General features: G+C 35.8%; 1 long non-coding RNA gene across 1 annotated transcript in view; it reads right to left on the bottom strand.

Moving 5' to 3' along the window:
• Positions 1 to 25,299, bottom strand: part of LOC102899323 — a 98,800-nt gene extending 73,501 nt beyond the window's left edge. Inside the window, exon 1 of the long non-coding RNA XR_006584979.1 lies at positions 25,119 to 25,299. This is a non-coding gene — a long non-coding RNA (uncharacterized LOC102899323). The remainder of the gene's footprint in view (positions 1 to 25,118) is intronic.
• Positions 25,300 to 25,521: the final 222 nt, after the last annotated feature.

Genomic DNA, 25,521 nt, shown 5'->3' with positions numbered 1-25,521 from the left:
TCTTGATATGAGTCAGAAAATTTCCACTTAATCTTGTAGACAGTAACTAATGGATTTTTTTTTTTTTTTGCACAAAAGTACATAGTGTGCTGATTGCAGAAGAAATGGCTTTTCAGCTTTATAGGGTGAAAGACGGGTTCAGATTATTTTAGATATTAGAAGTAGAATAGTTCTGCCTGAAATATTTTGTGTTGACTCCATCTGAGAATTTCTGAAAAGAAGTAGAAAAAATTTCATAAGTGGTGATGATGTCGATGTTTGTTGAAAATAATTGAAAAGTCATTGACGCCTCCCTTACTGTGAACAAAGGGAAGGCAGAGATATGAGAGAAGATTGAATCTCATGCTAAAGTTTTTGTAGACAGCTGAGCTACTGTCTAATAGTGATAGATGATAGTGTTGATGGTCTGGATTAAATAGAAAGGGTGTGTGAACATTGAAAAAGGACAGGTTGTTGAGATGTGATGACTTAATACTAGTGTGTAAAACCCTTAAGAAGCAAGGATTTTATGGCAGCTTCCTCAGTATTCCGTGAGAAAAGGGAAGTGGGATAATCATGATCTTTAGAACTAAAGACATGAATTGTACTTTTCACCAGGAAATTTCTGAGTCCATGTCACAGATTTAGTACTTCAAATGGAAAATATTTGAAAAACCCTGGTCTGAGAGCTGTCAATGTGGTATGGAAACTCAGGTTAAAAAAAATACAATTGGTTAAGTTCTAGGCATGTCTGAAAATGGGAACAAATTACAAGTAATTCCATTACCACCTACTTATTTCAAATGAAGAGAAAGGAAATAATGCAAGTTATAACTATTAGAGCAAACCCAGGTAATTAATTTCAACTTGGTTCCTTTTTGAGTCTTCCACAGTATACACATTATATAGAATTTTTTTATTGGGATTTAGGGTTGTTTCAATGACTGAATTACGTAAAACTAATTTCAGTTATGATAAATTTTATTTAAATTGAATGAAACATGAAATTCAACCAGTTTATTAATTTTATGCTTTTAGATGAACTGATACGTCTGTGCCCTTTATGAGTCAATCGTGCCATTACTATGTTCAATTTTTCCCACAATGAAATAATCTTTATTCACGGCCCTCTAAAGCAGTAATAAAGATAACACTGAATATAATTTAGCAGAAAATGTTTGCAACTTCAGATTAAAGATACTATTTTATACTCAAAATATACCATTCTAGTAATATTTTAGCTCATTTGTAATAAAAAGCAAAACCTAATTTTTAACAATATGATTTTAAAGTGAGACTTAATTAAGGGAACTTCTATGATGTCAAAAATGAAATATAAAAACGAAAAACAACAACAAGAAAAGAAAAACTGTATACCTACAAAGAAGAAAAAAAATAGCATGAATTCAGCAGGCATGTGTGTTTGATTCTGAGTATTTCTGGCAAGATTTTGTTGAATCCATAATATTTAAGTTTTCCTGTAAAGTATGTTGTATGCTTTCTCTCTTTAAAGGAGTGTTCTTTTAAAAACAATTGCAGCAAAACCTATCAAGATATTGTGAGGTCGGCATGGCCAACTTTATCCCTCTCTTGGATATTAATAAAAGCACAAATATAGTATTGCTGTTTTTATTGCTTTCAGTAAGTGTGGAAAGAGCCAAAGGGGAGAAAAAATTTATAAGAGGCACCAAAGTTAAGACATAAACCTGTTCCAAATTGTGACAACTTGGTAGTGAAATCTCTTACCTTGATCCCAGTAGAAATGCCCATGTAATCACTTACCAATCTGAATACCTACAGTTCATTCAGTAGTTGGGAGATAAGGAAAGAGGGAGTTGTTTACTCAGGAGCCCTCTGGCAGTGTTTCTCAAATATTTTTTGCACAAAATTACCAGAAAAGCTTGTTAAATGTAACTTTTTGTTCCCATCCCCTATACATTGTGGTATGCTTGCACTGAAGTTGTCCAAGATATGCAATTTAACAAGCTCCCTAGTTGATTCTGATATGATACCAGACCAGAGTTAAGAGGCATAGCTAAAAACCATATAAATAACCAGTGCTTTAACTTCTCTGGAATCCAAACTTTTCTCCCTATAAACTGGGTCCACTGTCAGGCTTATCTTAATGTTTATAGGGTAATAATAATAGTGATAGCTAAAATGTATTAAAAGTGTCTTTGTTCCCAGCACGGTTCCGGGTATTTGATGTCTGTTGGCATTTTTAAATTTCTGATACAATTCTCAAATGCAGGTCGTATTATTATTGTACTCAGAAGATAAGTAAATGGAAGCTGAAAGATACTGAATAATTTGCTGGAAGCCCCACCAGTAAGTGGCAGAGCAAGAATGCTAGTCCTGCTGGACGGGAACCTAAATTCTCTTATAATCATGACACTGTTCTGAGACAGCAAGTAATGGTTCTTGCTCCCATGTCAATTATCTGCCTCTACATTTCGTAGATTCCCTTGCCCTTTATCTTCCTGTTACCTTCAGCCAAGGGAGATGCCCCGGGGAGACTCTAGGGCAAGACAAAGGCAAAGCCAAGCATTCTTCTCCCACTTAGGCAGCATCTCTAAAATAACTGTGTCACTTCACGGTCCTGCTCTGATCTGGATCAGAACATGCTCCTGACATGAATCAAGCCTCATACCCACTGGTATCCCTCCTGGCCTGTGATGATACCACCCAGTTCTTTTATTCTCCCTGTCCCAGGTCTCAGGGGCCTATAGTTTACTAATCACTCTGTTGCCTCAACATCCCATTTGATCTCTCTGTTTTTCTACCTGTTCCCAGCTCCCTATATTGGTTCTCTTAAACTATTTGGTGTGACCTTTATTTTCCTGATAGGAAACAGGTTGACTGCAGAAGGCAATGTGGTGTAGTAAAAATAAAAATTAAGTGGATGAAATAAAACTTAAAGTAAAATATGCTGATCTAGATGATAGCAAGTCTCCCTATATATTTTGTATTTCAGATAGGAAAGTTTATCCTCCTATAACACTATCCATGAGTCCACTAAAATATCTGCCATTAAAATAAGAATTAATGGATGCATAAATTAAGAATCATCAATAGCTTAGAAAAATAAGAAATGAGTCTGCCTCCCTCAGACTTCACCAAGCTCTTCTGCTCAGATGTCAGTTAATGACTGCTAATATGTTCTTGTTTATCTGTTTGTTTTTTTTTTGTTTGTTTAATGAATTTGCAGGGTTCTGGTAAAACATAGCAGACAAACTACAAGCATTTATAAATGCCTCTCTCCCTTTCAGAACTGCACTAACATTACGTAAAGAATATAAAAGGGTATTTCTATAACAGGAGAGATGTTATAAAAAATGTATAATTTTTGAAGGTTGGAAAGTGATTGTTGGAAATCTGTTTTTATTTAACCAAATAAGACAGATAAAAATTAAATGACAACAGAGAGGGAATCTAAGAGGAAGTTCCTTAATTTGCCTCTGACAGCTCCAAGTCTGGTGGCACCAGCAGATGAGGGGCTGAAATATGATGGGAACTCTGTCTGGACCAGTTAGAACCCCCAATTTACCATCCTATGAAGACAATGGACCCTACTAGCACTAATTTGTGCAGGAAGCAATAGTTGTAGTGATGGATAATTGCACTGGAATGGTCTGGAAAAAGATTTGACCAGACAGAGCCAGGTGTAAGGCTAGTGCTCAAAACAACAGTCTAAGTGAAAGTCTGGAAAGTGAATCGTGAAATTACCAGCCATATTTTTCTCTCCCTGTCCCACAAAATCAGCAGCAAGAACTGGACATCCTAGGTAGGAGACTAGAGGACTTTTGGCTACTGATGTTTGGAGAATCCTTTTGTGAAAATGCTGGTTTATAACTTTCATTGAAGCCAGCACAAATAGCAGGAGATAAGACCAGAGCGCATACTAGGATAAGGTTACATAGAAACATTTTGCTACATATCTTCATTTTGACCCTCCAAATTCATTCACAACCCTGGTCCACCCTGTCTCGTAATCTAGGGGTCAAACCTGCAAGTACTATATCAACAGGTTCCCTTGTAGCTAGTTTGACAAGTGGGGGATGGGGACACGTTGGAGGCCAGAAGACAGAAGGAAAGGGAGGCAACCATATTTCTTTTCCTGACTCAATCTCGTTAATTGGTTTCGGATGTCAGCATCTCTTTACCAAGACTCAGCTTTTATAAAGTAGGCCTTTATAAATAGCTACCCATTCTGGCACAAATAAATAACTCCTTTTTTGCTTTGGCAGGCTTGGTGTTATCTATTTTTTTTGGTGGCACTGTGTGGAGACTACAATGCTTGAGCCAAATCCCCTTCAACAAACAATATGTTGCCCCCACTGCTGGGGCATTGTAACTCAGCACAAACAACTCTGAGGGCCGTCCTAGCTGCTGAGTTACTCATTTAGTCAGCTGAGTTTACCCTGAGCCTGCACTACAGTTAGACTTAGACCTCCAATCTACGCTGCTTTCTTCCTCTTTTTTCCCCCCACAGGTGTTGATCTGAGTCCTGAGGGCATTTCTTAATAAAATCATGCATGCTAACCTCAGCCTCAGAATCTGCTTCCCGGAAAATCCTACCTATAAAACCGAGAGAAGGCACCATCCATTGTTGATTTCCATAAACCTTAACCACTCTGGAAAGAGTCAATGGTCAAGTCTGAAGGGGCCATCTGTTGCCACTAGGGAAATGTCTGGTACAGCCTTATAAGACATTTTATTCTAAGTGAGATCTACAGCCACTGAAGAGTTTTTGGAGAGAAGGGTGATACAAAGATATTTAAATCACATCGGCCGCCTGCTATATGAGGAATATACGAGACAAGGGCAAAGGCTGAAGGAGTGAAATAGATTAGGAGACTATCGCAAATATCCAGATGTGAGATGATGGGACCTTGGCCAGGGCTGAAGTGGCAGTAAGAATAGTCCTGACTTGGAATACAATTTGCAAGAAGAGCAAATTATCTAAGAGGTAATATGAGAGAAAGAGACCAATCAAGTATAGTTCCAAATTTGGTGTGTGTGTGTGGGGGGGGGGGAAGGTCAGGGAATTGGAATATTAAAGTCCAATTTACTGACATGAAGGTGGTTGCTAGAAGACCAAATAAAACATGGAAATGAGACACTCACTTTTGAACATGCTAAGTCTTAGACGCTTTTGGATACCAACTGCAAAATCACTAGACAGTTTTATACACAAGTCTGTAGGTCGGGGGAAATATCTAGGCTAGCTATATATACATTTGGAAGTTGTAGGAATATAGATAATACTTAAAGTCTTGTAAATCGATAAGAGTGTATATAGATGGAAAAGAAATGTGACTTAAGGGCTGAACCCTAGGGGACTACAATGTAGTTAGGGAGATGAGAAAGGATCAGTTAAGAAGATGGAGAAACAGAAGCCAATAGTGTAGGAGGTGAACCAAGAAAGAGGTGTTAAAGTGACTGAAGGAGAAGGAAGTGAGTAACTGTGTCAAATTCTGCTTCTGGATGAAGTCATAAGAGATTGAGAATTAAACATTTGGTGCAGTGAAATGAAGATCATCGGAGGGTTGGCAAACACCATGTTGGTGTGTTGGTCGAGAAAAAATCCTGACTGGAGTGGATTAAAGAAGGAATGGAAGGAGAAAGTGGAAATAAAAAAAAATAAAAATAATAATACATACGCAACTACTGTAACACATTTTTCCATAAAGAGTCAAAGAAATGTATCAATATACTATTTAGATATATATATAGAGAGAGAAACACCACAAGGGACAACTCACACATTTTAAAGTGTTTGCATCTGAAGGTATTTATAAACAAGACTTGCTTGGCTCTTTATAGGTAACATTTGAAATTATAAAGATGCTCATGCATTTCACTGACAAAAAATTCATTTTAAAGTATACCCATATATGTGTTATATAGTATTCCAGTTTATAATCTTGATTTTCACAAATAAACTAGACTGCAAACTTTATGAAATCAAGATTTTTTTCTATTATAGTCACCATGTTATCCCCAGTGCCTAGAATAGTAAAGTGCCACACTGTAACTATTTTATAAATATTTCTTAGTATGAATGATATTGAACTAACTTTTCTGTACCTTTTTAAAAATTTGTTAATATTCTTATATATTTTTTCATATTAAAATGCTTAGAGATAACCCTACTTCACATGTCTCTATTTTCAAATATCTTTTTAAATTGGAATGTTATTAATTTGTATTATATTAACTACATTGCTTGGAACTTTATTATATAGTCTTTCACTTTAAAATTAATTTAGGGGGGCGCCTGGGTGGCTCAGTCGGTTGAGCGTCCAACTTCGGCTCAGGTCATGATCTCACGGTCCGTGAGTTCAAGCTCCGCGTCGGGCTCTAGGCTGATGGCTCAGAGCCTGGAGCCTGCTTCCGATTCTGTGTCTCCCTCTCTCTCTGCCCCTCCCCCGTTCATGCTCTGTCTCTCTCTGTCTCAAAAATAAATAAATGTTAAAATTTTTTTTTAAATAAAATAAATTTAGGAATGAGTAATAAACATTCTTTAGTAACAAATAATTATGAGCCTGAGTGTTTATGTAAAGAATATTTTGTCCTTGATTAATCTATGAAAACAAAATCTGACAATATGTGCAATACATTATTGCATTGCAATTGGAAAAAAAAAACTATTAAAGTTTCATACAAACAAGAGTCTTTTATAAGCCATTGCATACATATAAAACCTCAGAGTAATATATTGTCCTGCATGTGTGAATGGACCTAAGTGGCTAAATGCAACTGCAATGGTGTCAGCAATAAAACTATTTCAAAATTTGGAGACAGTTGACTTTTGTTTGTTTTACTTAGAAGATGCTTGCAGAAAAAGGTATGCACATATCTTTTATTCAAGGGAACTTCATAAACGATAGCATTTGGCATTATTTTATTTTCCTTTGCTAGGATAACTAATAAATAAGTAACAGTCTAATATTTTATGTAAATATTATATCTTGCAAGCTGATTATTTTGTATGACATATTGGCCTCTCTCTTTGTCCTCCCCCATGCTCTTTAACCTCACCCCCATCCATGAGAAAAATGTGTTCCAGTGATCTGTAAAGTAAAATGCAGCAATCATATTAACAATAATATGTCATATTATCATCACTTAGTGATAAGCCCGATGACTCTTAAAATATTCACATGAAGAAAAAGCAGAATTGCAGCATGAAATTCCTATCTCTGTACGAATTCAAGCTCTCTTTCTCTAGGGATCTATATTCAGAATTTATTAACTACACTGAGAGATTACAGGAGGTAAAAGTAGGGTATAAATGATTAATGCAAAAAACTGAAAACAATTCTGTCATGTTTCTCTCCAATGCATCAGCCCCCTAAATATAGGATACAATTATTTTAAAATTATGTCCTTTCTGTTTATTTTCCACTATCCAAATTGTTATTCAAAATGTGAATAAAAAATCTTAAAACTATCTATTTACTACATATCTAAATAACACCACAGATGAGTTCTGTGTATTTTTTTCCAGCCAAGAAATTCAAAGTAGTTGTGTTATAATTAGTAGGGTTTTTTTAATGGTTGTCAGGGACAAATATTCAAAAAATGTTCAGTATTGCAGAGAGTTATAAGGTATAATGATGTTAAAAATATTTTGAAGGTATTTTGTTTGGGGACAAAACCTTAAGAAAACTCTACACCATGAAAAGATAGTAAATCAGCCTAACATATACATTCTTAAAAGCTAAGTATTTATTTATTATATACATCATTACTTAGTATTCTATTAGAGAAGTATCAAAATAAATGGCACATAAAACTAAGTGTATTTTTCTAATATTATTTGATTGCATTGTAATCAGGAAGTTCATTGTTATGGCTTCCTCTTACAATCAAAACACTTTGTTCTCCACATGACCACATAACACTTAAGTTCTTTTTTCAGAAAGCACTTATACAATATCTGAAGATCATAAATGAATTGTGGTCAAGCAATAAAAGATACGCTTTTAATGCACATATGAAAAAATTACCAACATTTTTCTGAATTTCTCCTTATAAATGGAAACAAAATTGGCTCACTCAAAGGAATTTATCTGTTTTAAAACCTCTATGGTCTCAAAACATGTGTTAAATCTAGTTTTGATTTAGTACTATAATTGGCATTGATTCAGATGTAGTCCAGGGCTCACAACTCTTCTATTAAGGTGGAATTGTCTATTGCTGTCCACTGATTTGTAAAATGACAATAATTATTGGAAGACGTCTGTGTCCTTGTCGTAGATTACCTCAAAAATGGCTGCAATCATTCCCCTCCTTTTATTACCCTTTGCAATTGAACTTCGCAGTTCTTCTCCAGTGGGGATTTCTATTGTTCCATGTCTTTCATGAAGTGTAGGCTTGTAACTTGCTTTGGGCAATGGAATGCGGCACAGGCGGTGAGGTACCAGTTCTGAGCTTAGACCGCAAGAAGTGGCGCACAGATGTGTCCTCTTTCTTGGAATCCTATGGCAACCACGTGAACAAGCTTGAGGGAAACTGGTTGACGAAGACACGGGCTAAGCCATCCTTATCACTCCAGCTGATTGCCAGCTAACGATTAACATGAGGGAGGCCGTTTTAGACCAGTATTCTGCCAAATGGCCACAAGCGCCTTGAATGAGTCCAGCAGTAATTAGCTGAGGCTCATTTACAACTGAAGAACTGACTGACTGATGGACTCACGAGTACTCTAAGGGGTTGCCGTTTAAAACCATTATTGTGGGGTGCTGAATTAAACAGTGAGGAAAACTGATACAGCCCCATATGAAGTCCATGAAATATTTTTTCTTAGTACTTCTGCCGTCTAAACCAAATGGGCTGCTGTGAAATCTACACTGTGATGAATTTAGTATAGACCTGAGAAAGCATACACAAACTGGAGAAATGTAAAAAGCCTTCACCTATTTGGAAGCTCCTGCCACATTTTGGTACCTTGAACTGTGAAACTGAAAACTGAAGGATGTGTGATAATTATAATACTGTCCAAGGAATACGGATAGATAGTGCTATGCATGCTCAGTAAATCATAGAAAACTAGACCCAAGAGTACTATAGGAAGTTTGAAGGAGTTAACTTGAAGATAAGTTCAAAATAAATAAAAAATAAACTGGTGGCTGAAAAGTGGCTCATTATCTTGAAAAGGGATACAAATAGAAAAGTAGACTTGCCATTTTATTATTCGTTTGTTTACATCATATGAAACTCAAGTAAAAATTTGGATCCGTTCCTTTAACATAATTTAGACTCTTCAAAGGTGATTTTCAAATATTTTCAAGTATGGGGTTCTTAAGAGTGAAAGAAAGACGTGCTCTCATTAGGCCCTCTCATTTTTAAAAAAAATTGTTTACTTATTTTGAGAGAGAGAGAGAAAGAGAACGTGCACTTGAGAGTGGGGAAAGGGCAGAGAGAAGGGAGAGAGAGAATCCCAGGCAGGCTCTGCACTGTCAGCACAGAGCCCGACACTGGGCTCGAACTCACAAACTGTGAGATCATAACCTGAGCCAAAATCAAGAGTCAGACACTTAAGGAACTAAGCCACTCAGGGGCCCCAGGTCCTCTCATTTTAACTCAATAATCTGTATTAAGTCAAATTCATCATGCTGTAGAAGTTCTCCTGCTTTATTCTAATACTGCTCCTTGGAATTACTGATTGTATTCATACTCATAGGGAATCCTAGTATTAACATCTTTTAAATCTCCATCAGTTTTTATAATGTGTTTTCTGCAGAAGCCCATCTAGTTTCACATAGATGTCTCAGAATAGTGGAAGTTAGAATGAGTGTGGGGGGAAATTGTATGAAGTTCAACCTATTTCCTTCTCCTTTCAATCAGGCACTTGTTTCTTTAATTTGTTTGATAATGAGGAAATCACATGACCTATCTTGGAAACATGCCAGGTCACTACAAAAATATATAAAATTACTTGAAAACTTTGCAAGGAATACAAGAAAACCCCTGTCTGGGGTTTGCTACAGGTCCACATTACCATGATGACTGACTTGCAATTCCTAAACAGAGTTCAAGGAGAGAAGCTGAGTGAGAGAAAATCTACTGGCATCTAGACCTTGTTGTGACCTTAGAGAATTACTGCTGAGAAACAAGTTTAAACTAGTGAGTTGAAAATACGTACATATGCACATACATACATAAATGTGTACTTAGTAATTAAAAACTTTTTGAGGGAAATTATGTGAAATGAAAGATATAAAAGATCAAGAGGAAAGATTCTCTGATGAAACAGAGGCAAATGCAATTAGTGAGAAATAGAGGCCACACCAAAATAAAAGCCCTTCTCATAGCAAAGGAAACATCAACAAAGTGAAAAGGCAATCTACCAAATGGGAGAAAATATTCACAAATGAGGGGCACCTTGGGTGACTGAGTAGGTTAAGCATCTGACTCCTGATTTTGGCTCAGGTCATGATCTCACAGTGCATGAGTTCAAGCTCTACGTCCCTGCATTGGGCTCTGTGCTGACAGCTCAGAGCCTGAAGTCTGCCGTGGATTCTGTGTCTCTGCACCTACCCAACTCGAGCTCTGTCTCTCTTGCAAAAGATTAAACATTAAAAAAATTTCAAGATTAAGAAAATATCATGAATGAGAGAAGATATTTACAAATTCCAAAATATATAAAGAACTTATGTAATTCAACACACACATGCACACACACACACACACACACACACACACACACAAAGACCCCAAATAATACAATTTAAAAATGGCAGAGGACCTGAAGAAACATTTATCCAAAGAAGACATACAGATGGACATATGGCCAAGAGTCACATGAAAAGATGCTCAAAGTCACTAATCATCAGGGAACTGCAAATCAAAACTATAATAAGATATCACCTCACACCTGTCAGAATGGCTATTATCAAAAAGAAAAGAAAATAACAAGGGGTGGCAAGGATGTGGAGAAAAAGGAACCCTTGTACACTGTTGGTGGGGATATAAACTGGTGAAACCACTGTGGAAAACAGTATGGAGGCTCCTCAAACAATTAAAAATAGAATTACCATATGATCCAGTAATTCCACTACTGGGTATTTATCATCCAATCCCCTCCCCCCCAAAAAAAACCCTGAAAACATTGACTTAAAAAGATATATTACACCCCTGCTTTTATTGCAACATTATTTACAATAGCTGAGATGTGGAAGCAGCCCAAGTGTCGATAGATTAATGGATAAAGATGTTGTGTATACCACAATGGAATACTACTCAGCCATAAAAAAAAATCTTGCCATTTACAACAACATGGATGGGCCTAGAGGGTATTATGCTACGTGAAATAAGTCAGACAGGGAAAGATAAATACCATATTATTTTACTTACATGTGGAATCTAGAAAAACAAAACAGAAGAATAAACAAAATGCAGAAACAGACCTATAAATACAAAAAACAAACTGATGGTTATGAAAAGGGTGGGGGCGCAGGGATGTGCAAAATGGGTGAAGAAAAGTAGGAGGTACAGTCTTCCACTTATTGAATGAATAAGTCACAGGGATAAAAGGTACAGTATAGGGAAAATCGTCAGTGGAATTTTCATAGTGTTGTATGGGGTGACTGGTGTATAGATGTATAGCATAATGTATAGAGTTGTTGAATCACTATGTAGTACACCTGAAACCAGTGTATCATTGTGTATCAATTATACTTCAATTAAAAAAAAAAGATATATGGGAGCACCTCGGTGGCTTAGTCCGTTAAACTTCTGACTTGATTTCTGCTCATGATCACATGGTCTGTGAGTTCTAGACCCACGCGAGGTTCTGCGTGGACAGTTAAGAGCATGCTTGGGGTTCTCTCTGCCTCTCTCTCTCCCTTTCTCTCAAAATAAATCAACTTAAAAAAATAAAATTCAAATTGTTAAATAAATAAATAAATAAATAAATAAATAAATAAATAAATAAATAAAATTAAAAAAGATATAGGGGCTCAAGAGTCATACATTTATTATTTTGATTATAAGTGGATGACAGTGTGTTTCGAATATAGTTACTAATGGAATTATACGGGCTCATTAGTGATCGTCATTGTGAAAGTGGATTAATCCATTGACAGAGCAAAAAAAGAGTACAATTATTTTTTAAAATTGTACCAACTTAACAAAACATATTTCTACTTCTATTGCTAAATTAACTATTGTATTTTTCAAAAAGTCCAAAGTAAAGCAAGAGATAGACTGTTTAAAACATGGCATTATATGTAATTCTTAAGAAACACATTGTTATTTTGAGTATTTATGTTTAACTAATATCTCATCAAATGTTTTTGCTAATGAGTTTCATATCAGGATTATCTATTTTAGTCTTGTGGCACAACAGTTTGCATTCATGTATATGATATAGTTTATGTGTATTTCTCTTAAGTGCTAAGGATATTGTATTATAAGTTTTCTATGGCTCTTGATTCAGATTTCTGTCCCACATATGAATATTGCATCAGGAACTGTAATCACAGAAGAAAACAAGCTCTGAATAGAAGGTAATTACCAAGTCCCATAACTCTTGGGTCAAAGATAATTTCAAGATAGATAAGTATTCAATGAGAATATTTTGAAAAAATATCTAAAAATGTTTAACTGCACCTTGTTTACTAAAATGCATTCTACGAAATCAATGAACCCAGAAATGCGATAGACCGTTCATCTAAAAAAGACTTCCATTTTAATAATTGATAGCCCTAGAGGGCAGCCATTATTCAGAAAGTTACTCTACAGCACCTAGGGGTTTAACATGAACTGTGATTAATGTGACTCTGATCAAATACTGTGTAATACTGAGATTTTGATTTGAATTTTTAAATGAGCATGCTCTCTCACCATGCCTAAAATCAAACATCAACTGATTAAAATCGAAATACAAAATAAGGCAAAGGGTAAATTTTGTATCGGAAATTATATTTTATCAATTTTGTTTTAACTTATTTAATATAATTTTTTTCTCTGCATTGCAAAACAAACAAGAGAGACCTTTTTAAAAAACAAAAACACAGTATGACAATTCAGAAGAAACTCTTTTTTTAATGTTTATTTATTATTTTGAGAGACAGAGAGAGACAGAGTACAAGCCGGAAGTGGGGGGGGGGGCAGGGGGGGCAGAGAGAGAGGGAGACACAGAATCTGAAGCAGGCTCCAGGCTCTGAACTGTCAGCACAGCGCCCAACGTGGGGCTCAAACCCTTAACCCACAAGTGGCTCAGCCACTAAACCAACCGAGCCACTCAGGAGCCCCAAACCTTTTTACTTTTTAAAAGAAATAATGACAAATCATAATTTGAAAATATTCTTAAAATTAAAATACATCATGTTCTATTTTAAGGAAAAATGCAAATTAAAACTATGAGGCTTAATTCTCTTTGTTGAAAATAAGGGAAGAGATTTCCCTCCACTCTCTCCTTTTTCTTTGAACATTTACTTTAGAAAACTTATACTTTCTCCTCTGTTTGAAATATATATAAATCCTTTTGAAGATTAGATTAGCCTTTGTCACCTTTATGACCCAGAAATGTCTTTGCCAATGACTTTTGAATATCTCTGTGAAATACAAATTTCAAGAGGGATAGCCCCCTATCTCTCAGTTTCTGAGGAAAGGTAGGAACCTAACTTCACTGGGCCCCTTTTCCAAGTTGCAAAACTACCTCCTATCATAAAGACAAGAGAAGTTTATTTTTCCTCCAGATACAGCCGATTAATCAACACACATAGTCACCTCAATTAGCAGGTGAAGTTAGGATGCACTGTGTGTAAAAACTCGTTCTGCAAGTCCTCTTACTTAAGGACTAGTTATTGTTTATCTTGAAACCACACATATAATGAGTTGTATCTGCTTGGGTATATTAGGGGGTGAACTTCTATCCTGTCTTTGCAATTTCTTAGCAGGTTGCCTGTTACTGGCATCACATTTTGGTTTAATGCTTATTCAACACTGAAGGTATTCCCTGCCTCTGCTACCAATGTGGAAAAGATTTCTGGAATGGGAGAAATGATTTTGTGCTTGTTTTTGTTTTTGTTTTTGTTTTTTTTTAAGTTAATTTATTTTGAAAGAGAGAGAGAGGCAAAGAGAGTGGGAGAAAGAGAATCCCAAGCAGGCTCCATGCTGTCAGCCAATGTGGGGCTTGATCTTATGAACTGTGAGATCACGACCTGAGCTGAAATCAAGAGTTGGACGCTTAACTGACTGAGGCACCCAGGCATCCCTGAGAAGATCTTGTTTTTATTATAATTTCCCAATACTATCTTACACTAAGTTCCATTCTTGAGCAACACTAGAGACTACTTGATGACTCAAGATAAGGAGGGAGTTAAAGCGTGGAAGAGGAGATCTAGAAGAAGTGATAGGCTCATAGAAACTGTTTGGGATCCTTGGGAGAAAAATTCTCTGTAAGGGAAACACCAGAAAATGAAAACAGAGACACCTAACACATAAAATACGTAAAAAATTAAATTATAATACAGATGTTAAAATCTTTTATGTTTAACATAGTATTACATTTTTATCATACACAGTCTTATTGGAGAAAAAAATTCCAAAAAGTGCATTTAACAATGGCATTTGCTAAAACACCAGAATTTTGCAAGTTAAAAATCTATTGACTTTTCATTTCTTCTCTCTCTCCTGATTTATTTCAATTCCTACACCCTAAAAATAGACTTCAATTTATGAATATGTGCAAAGCATAAGCTTTTATCCTATGTTTAAATTCATTTCAAATATTTTATCATAGATTAGTATAGATTACTCAAAATACAATGCATGTATCTTAATGCTTGTATTTGAATGTTAATTATAGATGGATGATTAAAGAGTATAACAGGTAAATATAAAGTGTAAGTAGGTTCAGCCTATGAAAATAAATCTTGGTGCTTTCTAACTGTGTTTGCCTTCTTATATTAGGTCCTTCTACAGCTGGATGGTTAAGACATTTGCATTTTCTTCTTGAATTCACCATTTCTTTACCAATAAGTTTTTGTGATATTTCTAAATGATCACTGCCAGGAAGAAGCTGGTCTTGTCCATAAATCATATCGTGTGCATAATTTTCTTAAAATTTTGAGAATTTCCAGATTTCTATTTTAAATGGTTCTGTCTTATCTTGATTGATGGCTCACCCTGTTCACTGCAGCACATGAAAAAGATATCCTCAAGCTATAGGCTTTTTACCACCCATGGCTCCTTGAGAGTACCGAAAGTTCACTAAGCTAACTACCTTCTAAGATGACACAATTATTTTAAGGGATTAAACCTTGTTGTTATTGTAATTAGATTTCAGATAAACTGAGTTAGCTACATATTTGTTTTGAGTTCTGCTTTGGGCTATTGCAAATGGAGGAGATATAAGGATTATTATCTCACGTCGGTCAGAAAGATAAAAGGCCATATTAAGCAAATCAATAAAAAGTCATTTTTTACTGAAAACATTCGACTGTCATGATGGCCGTTGTAACCCCAAACAAACCAGCTACAGATAACAGAAAGGATTGATGTACTGCGGGGACAAAATGTAGAGGGAAGAAAATAGATGAATTCTGTATTGTTATTTGATTATATCCAAGGAAGTTTCTTACTACTTCCCCAACTTTGTACTATCAATCAGGTGTATAAGATTTACATAGGATATTCCAGTCCTAGCATTTGTCTTCACTTCAAGATCGCATCTGAGTTTTTCAAAAACTTTATTTTAACTTAGAAATCACCATAAAACCTCTTAAGTGATTTCTTTTATGAATAGTTACTCAGATACAACAGCCAAACTATTCAAACTCGAGCCGTAACTCTTGAACACCAATGGGAAATATTTTGAATGTACCGTGTCCTTTAGATTATACGGCCTAGTTAGTGTTAAAAGAGGAACTTATTCTGGTAACTTTTACATAAGAAAAATTATAATAACAAGGGACCACCTTATATTTTGGCAAAATAAATTAACGTCTAAGAATGTTGGAATGATCTACTCATTGGAGCAAGCACTTTCTACAAGCCCTGGTCTTCTCCCCATTTTGTCATATACTTATCATAATGCAAGAGCTCCATGTGTGGAGGATAAATCAGGAATGGGAGAGAAGGTTTTGTCCAGACTCACAACTTCAAGACCGGTCTCCTTGGACTTGAATTCTAAAGAACTAATATCTAAATCTCAAACCAATGCAATTACACACATACACACATACACACACACACCCCACATACATATACATATTTTTTAAAAAGAGAATGAATCAAATGATTTTATACTGAAGATATATAAAATCATAGGATTCACTTCTGGCTTGTTTTAAATAGGAAGGTATTGACGCTGAAACAGTTAAAAACAAGCCCATTTATCTTATGCATTCACCTCCAGAATCTCTATTTCATAGAGCAGCACGTTTCTTGATTTCTCACATTTTGGAGACTCTATTATATTGAATACAAGAATATTGGTTGCTTTTGGTGAATTAAAATATATAGGATTAGAACTTAAGTGGTCAGTGAAAGTTTTAGAAGACTGAAATGGAGCTGAAGAACTAAAGCTTGCATTCATCCAAACAAAATAAAAATGATGAAATTACCTTACAAAGTAAATGGCTATTGATATATTGAAATAGTGAAAGCACTCTCATTTCTGCTTTCACTTAAATTTAGTTTGTGCGATGCAAGGAAGGTCATTGGTCAAGCTACAGAAAACTGTATGTTAAATTATTAGAGAAACATAGTACAATAAAAAAAAAAAGATTTTCATCTGGGCAGTAACGTCCTATGGAAGCTCTTATTTTGGAATTGACTACACATGTGGTAACTTAAAAAAAAAATATGTATCTTCAATGTATTTTAAGATTTGTTTTCTTATTTAGTAAGTACATTATATCAAGGTGTCCCCCCAAATAAACCCCTTGAGTAGTCAATACTATATTAATACTTTCAATTGAAACACCTAAGAAAAGGGGAGGAGAGCAAAACTCAACAAGATAAAACTATGAATAACATTATATTTGGGCTAAAATGAGATGTGACTATGAAGAAAAAGTCTCACTTTTTCCCCTATAGATCATTATCCGCTTCTGAAAACTATATGAAAAGGGAAATCCTATCCTTCAAAATAAATAATTAATAACCTTTCCAGTTCTCTAAAATAATCAGTTATGCTCATCTCTGTCATTTCTTCACTGTGCTAACGTTAAACATGTTATTTTATATGTTAGAATCTTATTTTCTTGGCAACAAAGTAAATATTATTGGACTAAATATTGACATTTCATAATAATAACGATTGATGGTAATGTTTTAAGAAAGAAAGAGGGGGGGCGCCTGGGTGGCTCAGTTGGTTAAGCGGCCGACTTCGGCTCAGGTCATGATCTCACGGTCAGTGAGTTCAAGCCCCGCATCAGGCTCTGTGCTGACAGCTCAGTGCCTGGAGCCTGTTTCAGATTCTGTGTCTCCCTCTCTCTGACCCTCCCCCGTTCATGCTCTGTCTCTCTCTGTCTCAAAAATAAATAAACGTTAAAAAAAAATTAAAAAAAAAAAAAAGAAAGAGGGGGAGAGGAGAGAGGGAGCAAGAGGAAGGAAGGGAGGAAGGAAGGAAGGAAGGAATCATGTTACCTTAAGGTGTAAGAAAAAAAGAATGCCTAGAAAAAATATATTTTTAATAATTAACTTCTGAAAATAATGCCAGTACACTCGGTTATTTCTAAAATGCAAATTTACAGTATTGGCCATTTGTTTATATAAAGATCAATGAATAAAGATCCATTTTTTTTTACAATCTAGGTTTATTAGTTGATATTACAACAACAAGAAGAAATTTTGTCTCCTTAGAGCAATAAATTCTTCCTCAAATACATAAAATGAGAACAGTTTTTAAATCGAAATGTTTCCCAGGCTGTATGTAATATCTCAAAGCTCTCTGCTTGATTCATTTTTTTTTTCATAAATAGACGTGTCAGTGTAGAAGTAAGTATAACAAAAAATGTCAGTGCAGACATTGATATATTTTGTACAAATGGAGTTTCACTAACTGCCTTTTCTGGCACAAAGTATCAGTGGTTAACTTTAAAAGGTCTTGCCTTTAACTTAATTGCATCCTATCTTTAGGCTTTATGTTATACTTTTGCTATCATGTGTTGTAGGAAGAGCCTGAAATTACTTTTGTTCTTTGGCCCTTACTGATTCATAGCTTTCCGTTTTCTGTGATCTATTTGTATTCAGAGCAGAATTGACTACCTTTCATCCTGCTATGAATGGGCACTTTCTATCACATTGCCTCTGTATTTAAAGAATTCCACCAGATCTCAATAAAGCAGAGAATTGATTTTTAAGATCTTGATGTTAACTCCCCAGCTTTACACAACATCAATCTACCAGTTCTTTTTTTTTTTTTAATTTTTTTTTCAACATTTATTTATTTTTGGGACAGAGAGAGACAGAGCATGAACAGGGGAGGGGCAGACAGAGAGGGAGACACAGAATCGGAAACAGGCTCCAGGCTCTGAGCCATCAGCCCAGAGCCTGACGCGGGGCTCGAACTCACGGACCGTGAGATCGTGACCTGGCTGAAGTCGGACGCTTAACCGACTGCGCCACCCAGGCGCCCCAACCAGTTCTTTTTCAACTTATCTTCCCCCGTTTTCTTCCTTGCCAGAACAATGTCATGACTCACCCTCTGAAAAGCTTGTGTGTACATTATACTCTATTTCAGGGGCATTATTAAGACCTCAGGCCACAAGCATTCGTAGCATTACTTCTTCTACTTTAACTGTTTTTTTAAATGATACCAAATAGTCTATATTCTATTTACCCACTTTGGACATATTCTTATCCCCTTTGGACACAGCAAAGGGCAATGAGGTAGGCTGCCATAACCACCAGTCTACAGAGGTCACTTTACCAGCAGAACGGGCTCAAGTTTATCCCAATTCTCAGATCCTTCCAAGGAAACAATGGCCATCACATAGAAGCATTGAAGTGACAGGGATGATAGTTTATTTCTAACGCTGACCACTTTTATAGGACATGGGACATGGCACAAGTGTGCAGGAATTAAAACTCAATATTTTAAATTCTATTTGTAATTCTGAGAAAACTGCTTCCTACTGCAGAAATGATTTTATTCTTTGTTATTCCACTCTTTATTTCAACCATCCCCAAGTTCTTCCCTAGGATCTCTTTGCGGGTAAAGTTAGCTATAAATCCTATTTAATGTGTACTTTTTTATATAGCTTTTCCAGCTATTATTTAATTATAATATGAAATTTATAATCAGCAATCAGGAATAGAAGATATACAGGTTTGTCTTTGCTTCTTTGTCCCACCCCCAAAGTGTTCCTAGTTTATCTTGTTTTTATAACAAAAAGTAAATATCACTCAGCCCCTCTTCCTTTCTTGATGACCAGGGAAATTTCAGAATGGCACATAATAGTATTTATTTTTCTAAGTATGTGTATTTGTTTTTCTTTAAAAAAAATTAACTGTATTATTCCACATTAATTTTGCTACCTAGCACTTGAGACACACCAATAATTGGCAAACCAGACTGATACAGACCAAACATCTTGCCTAGTATCAAGCTTTACTAATAAGTTACTATGTACAGTTAATCAATAGGTTTAGATGAAGTAGAGGGAAGTCTGGAAATCAGGAGTAGCTCCCAAGATCCTGTTTTCTCACTATGGAAATGTGTCTTCTATCCCAGAATAAGGGATGAGGTCTCCAAGTGAGGTGATAGCAGGTGGAGTGTATGAATTTTCACACATCTCCAGTTTGTATCCCACAGAGTTACGCAGTTGCATGAGCTTCTCCAGGGAGCCTTGTCTTATGAATACATCGATACTGGATTCTCCTTATTATAGGAAATGCTTAGCTAGACACATCCTGCTAATGGCATTTTGGAGATAAAATCTTCCACCTTAGACAAATATCGTTTGTCTTTTAACCCAGACTTCGGGTGATAGAGATTTAGTCATCTGCCATCTTTTCTTTCTTCCCAAGGTGCCCCACGTAAAGAAAATGAAGGCCCATCAAGCCAATTACTGTATGTACCTCCTTCACCAGAACTACACTTTTGTTTCAAACACACTAGATTTCCCAGGGCAATTTGGGTGACCCTGCTATGTGCAAAGTAAACATCTAGCTTGAGTTTGTCAATTGCCCAGCCATGTGGTGGTCTGGCCTCTGCCTCCCTCTCTGGTTGTATTACCTGATACATTTCTCCTCACTCTGCCTCCTCCTTCTTACCAAACCACCTTGCTTGGGCCTACTTGCCTTCTTCCACAGCAACAATGTTACATGTCTGCATGTTTGTCCTTGCTTGCTTCTCTGATATGAACACCTTCAGCCAGTTTTTCTTGATGCACTGATTCCAGTTTCTCCTTCAAGCTTGACCACAGGCGTCCCTTGCTCCAGAAAGTCTTCTATCCAACCCCAGTATGACAAATGATGACCCTTTCCATGCCCCCTCCACCCTACGCCTATCTTTATTTATACATTCACCACACTATACAAACGTTTTCTCGTGACATGCTTTCTTCTCTTACTTGTTGCTGCATTTCTAAGATCTCATCCATGCTGTCACAACAAACATCACAATTTCATACATAAGCAATGGCAAGTTCAAAATTCCTAAATGAACACCTGCTTAATGAATGAAGCTGCTCTCTAACACAATCCCATTTTTTCTCATTAAGAGCAAAACAAGACAAAAAACTGTGCAAAGTACTGGAGATGCCAAATAAGATAGCCAGAACTACGCTTTCACCTGACAGGATAGGGTAGTGTTCTTAGGAAGAGCTCTACTAGTCACCTATATCAGAGTGCACGGGTGGGCAGGAAGCTAATTAAAATGCAGATTTCTAGGCCAACCCAAGGCCCAAAATTTAGAATCTCTGAGGATAGACCCTAAGAATCTATACTTTTCTAAGAATTTCCCAGACCAGTTATCAATACAGAGAAGTTTGAGAATGTCCGGTCTACTAGAGATTATATTCCAAGTATGATTCAGTGAACTAGAGACAAATCTTAGGTTAAATTTTACGGTATCAAAGGAACTAGGCCATAATAGATGTGATTCATCATTTTAGCAATTACAGGATTTCATCAGAGTCACAATAAAAATAATCTGTGCTATAAAAGGAAACACACACATGCACACACTTTCCTGCATGCAGCACAAATGTTCAAAATTTGTCATATTTCTCCCTGCTTGGTAAACCCTGACTACATATAAAACAAAAAGTTTCTCAGTAGTACTGAACTTTTTCTTTTCTTTTTGTTTTATATTTATTAACAATATCACTCATTATAATCATTACAATATACACTAACTTGCATTGCTATTAATTATTACACATATTTTCTTCCAAAGATTGGCTATTCCTTGGAATCAGAGATTGAACATCTTTTATAATTCCCATTGACCATAACAAAGTGAGTAAAACAGAGAACATCATAGCCAGCACAAAAATAATTCAAGAGTAAAGTTATTTCTACCTAAATAGCAAAATAGAATACACAGTTGATGAAACGTCCAGTTAGGCTTTGTTCATTTAACTAGCTTAGAATAGTGTGTTTAGAAATAAACCAATTTATATGGGCACTCTTTCTATGTTCTTATCATATTTTCTTACCCCATTTTTCGAAAATTGGAAAAGTACATTTACAGTGGCTTGAGGACATTGTAGTTATATTTAGACAGAACTGAACATGAACTCTAGGATTCTAGGAAAGATGGACCCTAGCTACCAGAAAGAGTATAAGAGAGTGTTAATTTGAGTTTTTCCCTGAGGTGCAGTTTTATTTTTCAATAGGACAGAAGAAATATGTATCACCCAACTCAGTACTGCTTGTTTTTCAAAAAGCCCTTAAAATTTTTATTCTTCAAATAGTTTTTATGGCAACTACAATATCGTAATCACAGGATTACACTGCAAGCTTTTCTCAAGTTTCTTCAAAGAGCCCAGCTTTAACTGACCTTTCAGTTGGATGTATAAAAAACCCTTGGTACTTCAAGGTCTTTGCTCAGTCTGATATAATAATGAGTGTTTGGTTTTTTCTAGCTGATGCTAAAATTCAGAAAAGTTAATTTACACATCACTAAATGAGAACAATATGTATATTAATAAAATAATATATATTAACATGATGCATATGAAATATTTTAACATGTCTTTGCAATGACAAAGTCATGCAGACTTTAAAAAAACTAACATTTATACAAATATGTTCTTCTGTTTATATTCACTATACATGTTAAATACTTACTAAATTTCAGGTTCTACATAAGGCAAGACACTGGTATAAATATGAATACGGCATATTTTATAATATTCAAGGAAGCTCAGAGCTTATTAAGTAAATTAGAACACGTAATCAAATAGCATTCTAGAAGCTAGAAGGGGTTAACACCAGAAGAGAAAGTTACATAAATTATGATATATGAATTTTGTTAAGATATTTAATTGCCTTAGGCCTTAATTTTCTCATTTGGAAAATAGAAATAATAATGCCAAATGGAAGAATTATTTATAAGATTACAAACAATGTAACACAGTGCTGTTTGCATTCTATTAATAGGTCCTCAAGAGGCAGGAACTATCAGTCCTATTACTAATATGCTAAATCTTTATCAAAGCAGAGGAATTTTACCTGGATTTAAAGAAAAGAAAAGAAAAGAAAAAAGAAAAGAAAAGAAAAAACTAAAACAAAAAAAGATGTTCCCAGTGGGAGTTGAGAGGCAGAGAAAGTAACACAGGGAATCACAGGGACAATATAGAGGGAAAGACTTAAAATATTTTTCCATTTCAACAGAAGGCTGAGGATAAATCCTCTTTTTACAAAGCTTATTTTTATTTATTTTGAGAGAGACAGAGACAGCATGAATGGGGGAGGGGCAGAGAGTGAGGGAGACAAAGAATCCCAAGCAGGATCCATGCCAGCACCGAACCCCATATGGAGTTCAAACTCACAAAATCCTGAGATCATGACCTGAACCAAAACCAAGAATTGAATGCTTAACCAACTGAGTCAGCCAGGTGCTCCAAGGACAAATTCTTAGTAGGCAATAACTCTACTGTGATTTAATAAATGAACATTAAGTTTTTTTGGTACAGTTCACAAATATTTTATTTATTTATTATTTTTTTAATACGAAATTTATTGTCAAATTGGTTTCTATACAACACCCAGTGCTCACCCCAAAAGGTGCCCTCCTCAATGCCCATCATCCTCCCCTCCCTCCCACCCCCCACCAACCCTCAGCTCATTCTCAGTTTTTAAGACTCTCTTGTGGTTTGGCTCCCTCCCTCTCTAACCTCTTTTTTTTCTTCCCCTCCCCCATAGACTTCTGTTAAGTGTCTCAGGATCCACATAAGAGTGAAAACGTATGGTATCTGTCTTTCTCTGTATGACTTATTTCACTTAACACTCTCCAGTTCACAAATGTTTTAGAAAGGTAGGCACCTGGACCACTTCATTTTTCTTGCATACATTGTTTTTTCCTTCAGAAGACAATGTGGGGTAGGCTAGATGACTTCATATGATTTGGTCAGAAATGCAGGAACTATATAAGTAAACAAACCATTAAAATCCTTAGTAACAACCCACACATGGAAACCATTGTCCATGACTGATGACGTGAACTGATGATATAATGTGTGGTTTAAAAAAATGTGATTGTCACTGGGACCTAACCACGTCTTTATGAGTGGTATCTGTGTTGGTTCTGAGGGTAGCTGTGAGCATCAGAATAGAACAATCCTGTTCTGGGAAAGAAGGAAGTGTCATACACTTGGTTTGCTCCAATCTGTGCATGCAGATCAAATAAATTTTTTTCACTCACACGGGGAATACTGAGACACTTTGGACAGCTCTTATACTAAAACTCCTCTAAAAAAAAAAGAAAAGCATAGTTCTTTGATGAATGTTTATCATCATAAAATAATAATATTTGTTACCAATTTGCTTAAACGAAACGAAGCAAAAAGTACACTAGAACGAATTTTGGTAAAATTCTACTGTTTAAAGATTCTGCCAAGCTTATATTGACTTTACTACTTACTGTGTCCAGAGAAACAGGAAGTATTTCTTTTGCTGACTTTTTTTTTCTCTTGCTGATTTTTTGGGGTAGAACTAAGTTCCCTATTTATTTTATATTTTATGACAACTGCTGATGTTACCATAAAGAATCCAAAAATATAATATTTTACATTACTATTTAACACAATCTTAAGGAATACGTTTTCAAACACAGAACTCAAACATATTTCTGGCTTTCAAGGTACAGATTTTTTCCCTAGGAATTAACTTTCATTACTGGATTTTTTCTATTTTGTTTTATTATAAGGCAACATTAATACTTTTTACTGCCAGTTCTTCTAGGCAATTTAGAAATCTCTCCATCCCCTTAACCAGGTAAAATGTGCAATGTTGCTGAAGAATGCCAAGTTTTATTCTATGAGGTTTTGGTTTAAAATACGGCCTGATTTCACACTAAGACAATATGCAACCAAAGAGATGTAAATTTTCACTAGCACTGAAAATTAGGTGTGTTGACCGAAGATATACAGGTTCCAGAAAAAAAAAAAAAATTATTAACTACAGCAGGGAAGGGGTTTTGAGGGCTATTAGTGGAAGCTGAGAACAATGGGAGTGACTATAACCCTTTATCACTGTATCTACAGATTTACTTTAGGGGCACAAGTTCTTAATTGATTAAAGAGAACGAAACCATCTCTTACTAAAGAAGCATTACTATGTGAGGCATATTCCTACTATCAGCATTCCCATTTGGACTTCTCTTTCCATATCTATTTTAAGATTACATTTCATAATAATGTTATACAAATATTATTATACAATATGGTTGGTGTTACATTTTGAGATAGTACAGAGGAGAGAAAATTAAGAAGGGCCACAGGAACAATAAACTATTGATATGGTTTTGTTTTACGGATGTATGCAGATGACAGAGCATGCCTAGTTCTCCCACAATAATCTTCCATACAGCCTGAGCTAAGCCTGTGATGAAAGAACTCGTTTGAGTACAATGGAGCCAGTTTGAATAACTAATTGTCAAACAAGAGGACCTAGCTACAGACTGCGAATAGCACAGATGTAAGAAACAAGAATCCAACATTTACCTTGTGTAGAGCGAGAGGTGCCAGGATGATTCCAGCAGGCAAGCTGAGTGAAAGGCAGGGGCGCCTGGGTGGCTGCAGTACTTTAAACGTCCAGCTCTTGACCTGGGCTCCGGTTAGCATCTCATGGTTTGTGGGACAGAGCCCTGTGTGGGGATTCTCTCAGCCTTCTCGGGATTCTCTCTCTCTGGCCCTCCCCTGCTTGCTTGCACTCTCTCTCTCTCTCTCTCTCTCTCTCTCTCTCTCTCTCTCTCAAAATAAATAAACGTAAGAAAAAAAGACTGAGTAAAATGCAAAAAAATAATAATAATTAATTTTTTTTTAATTTTTTTTCAACGTTTATTTATTTTTGGGACAGAGAGAGACAGAGCATCAGCGGGGGAGGGGCAGAGAGAGAGGGAGACAC

This window comes from Felis catus, chromosome C2, assembly GCF_018350175.1.
Source record: "Felis catus isolate Fca126 chromosome C2, F.catus_Fca126_mat1.0, whole genome shotgun sequence".
Taxonomy (NCBI): domain Eukaryota; kingdom Metazoa; phylum Chordata; class Mammalia; order Carnivora; family Felidae; genus Felis; species Felis catus.
The sequence above is the reverse complement of the archived record's forward strand: the minus strand, read 5'-3'. Positions and strand labels throughout refer to the sequence as shown.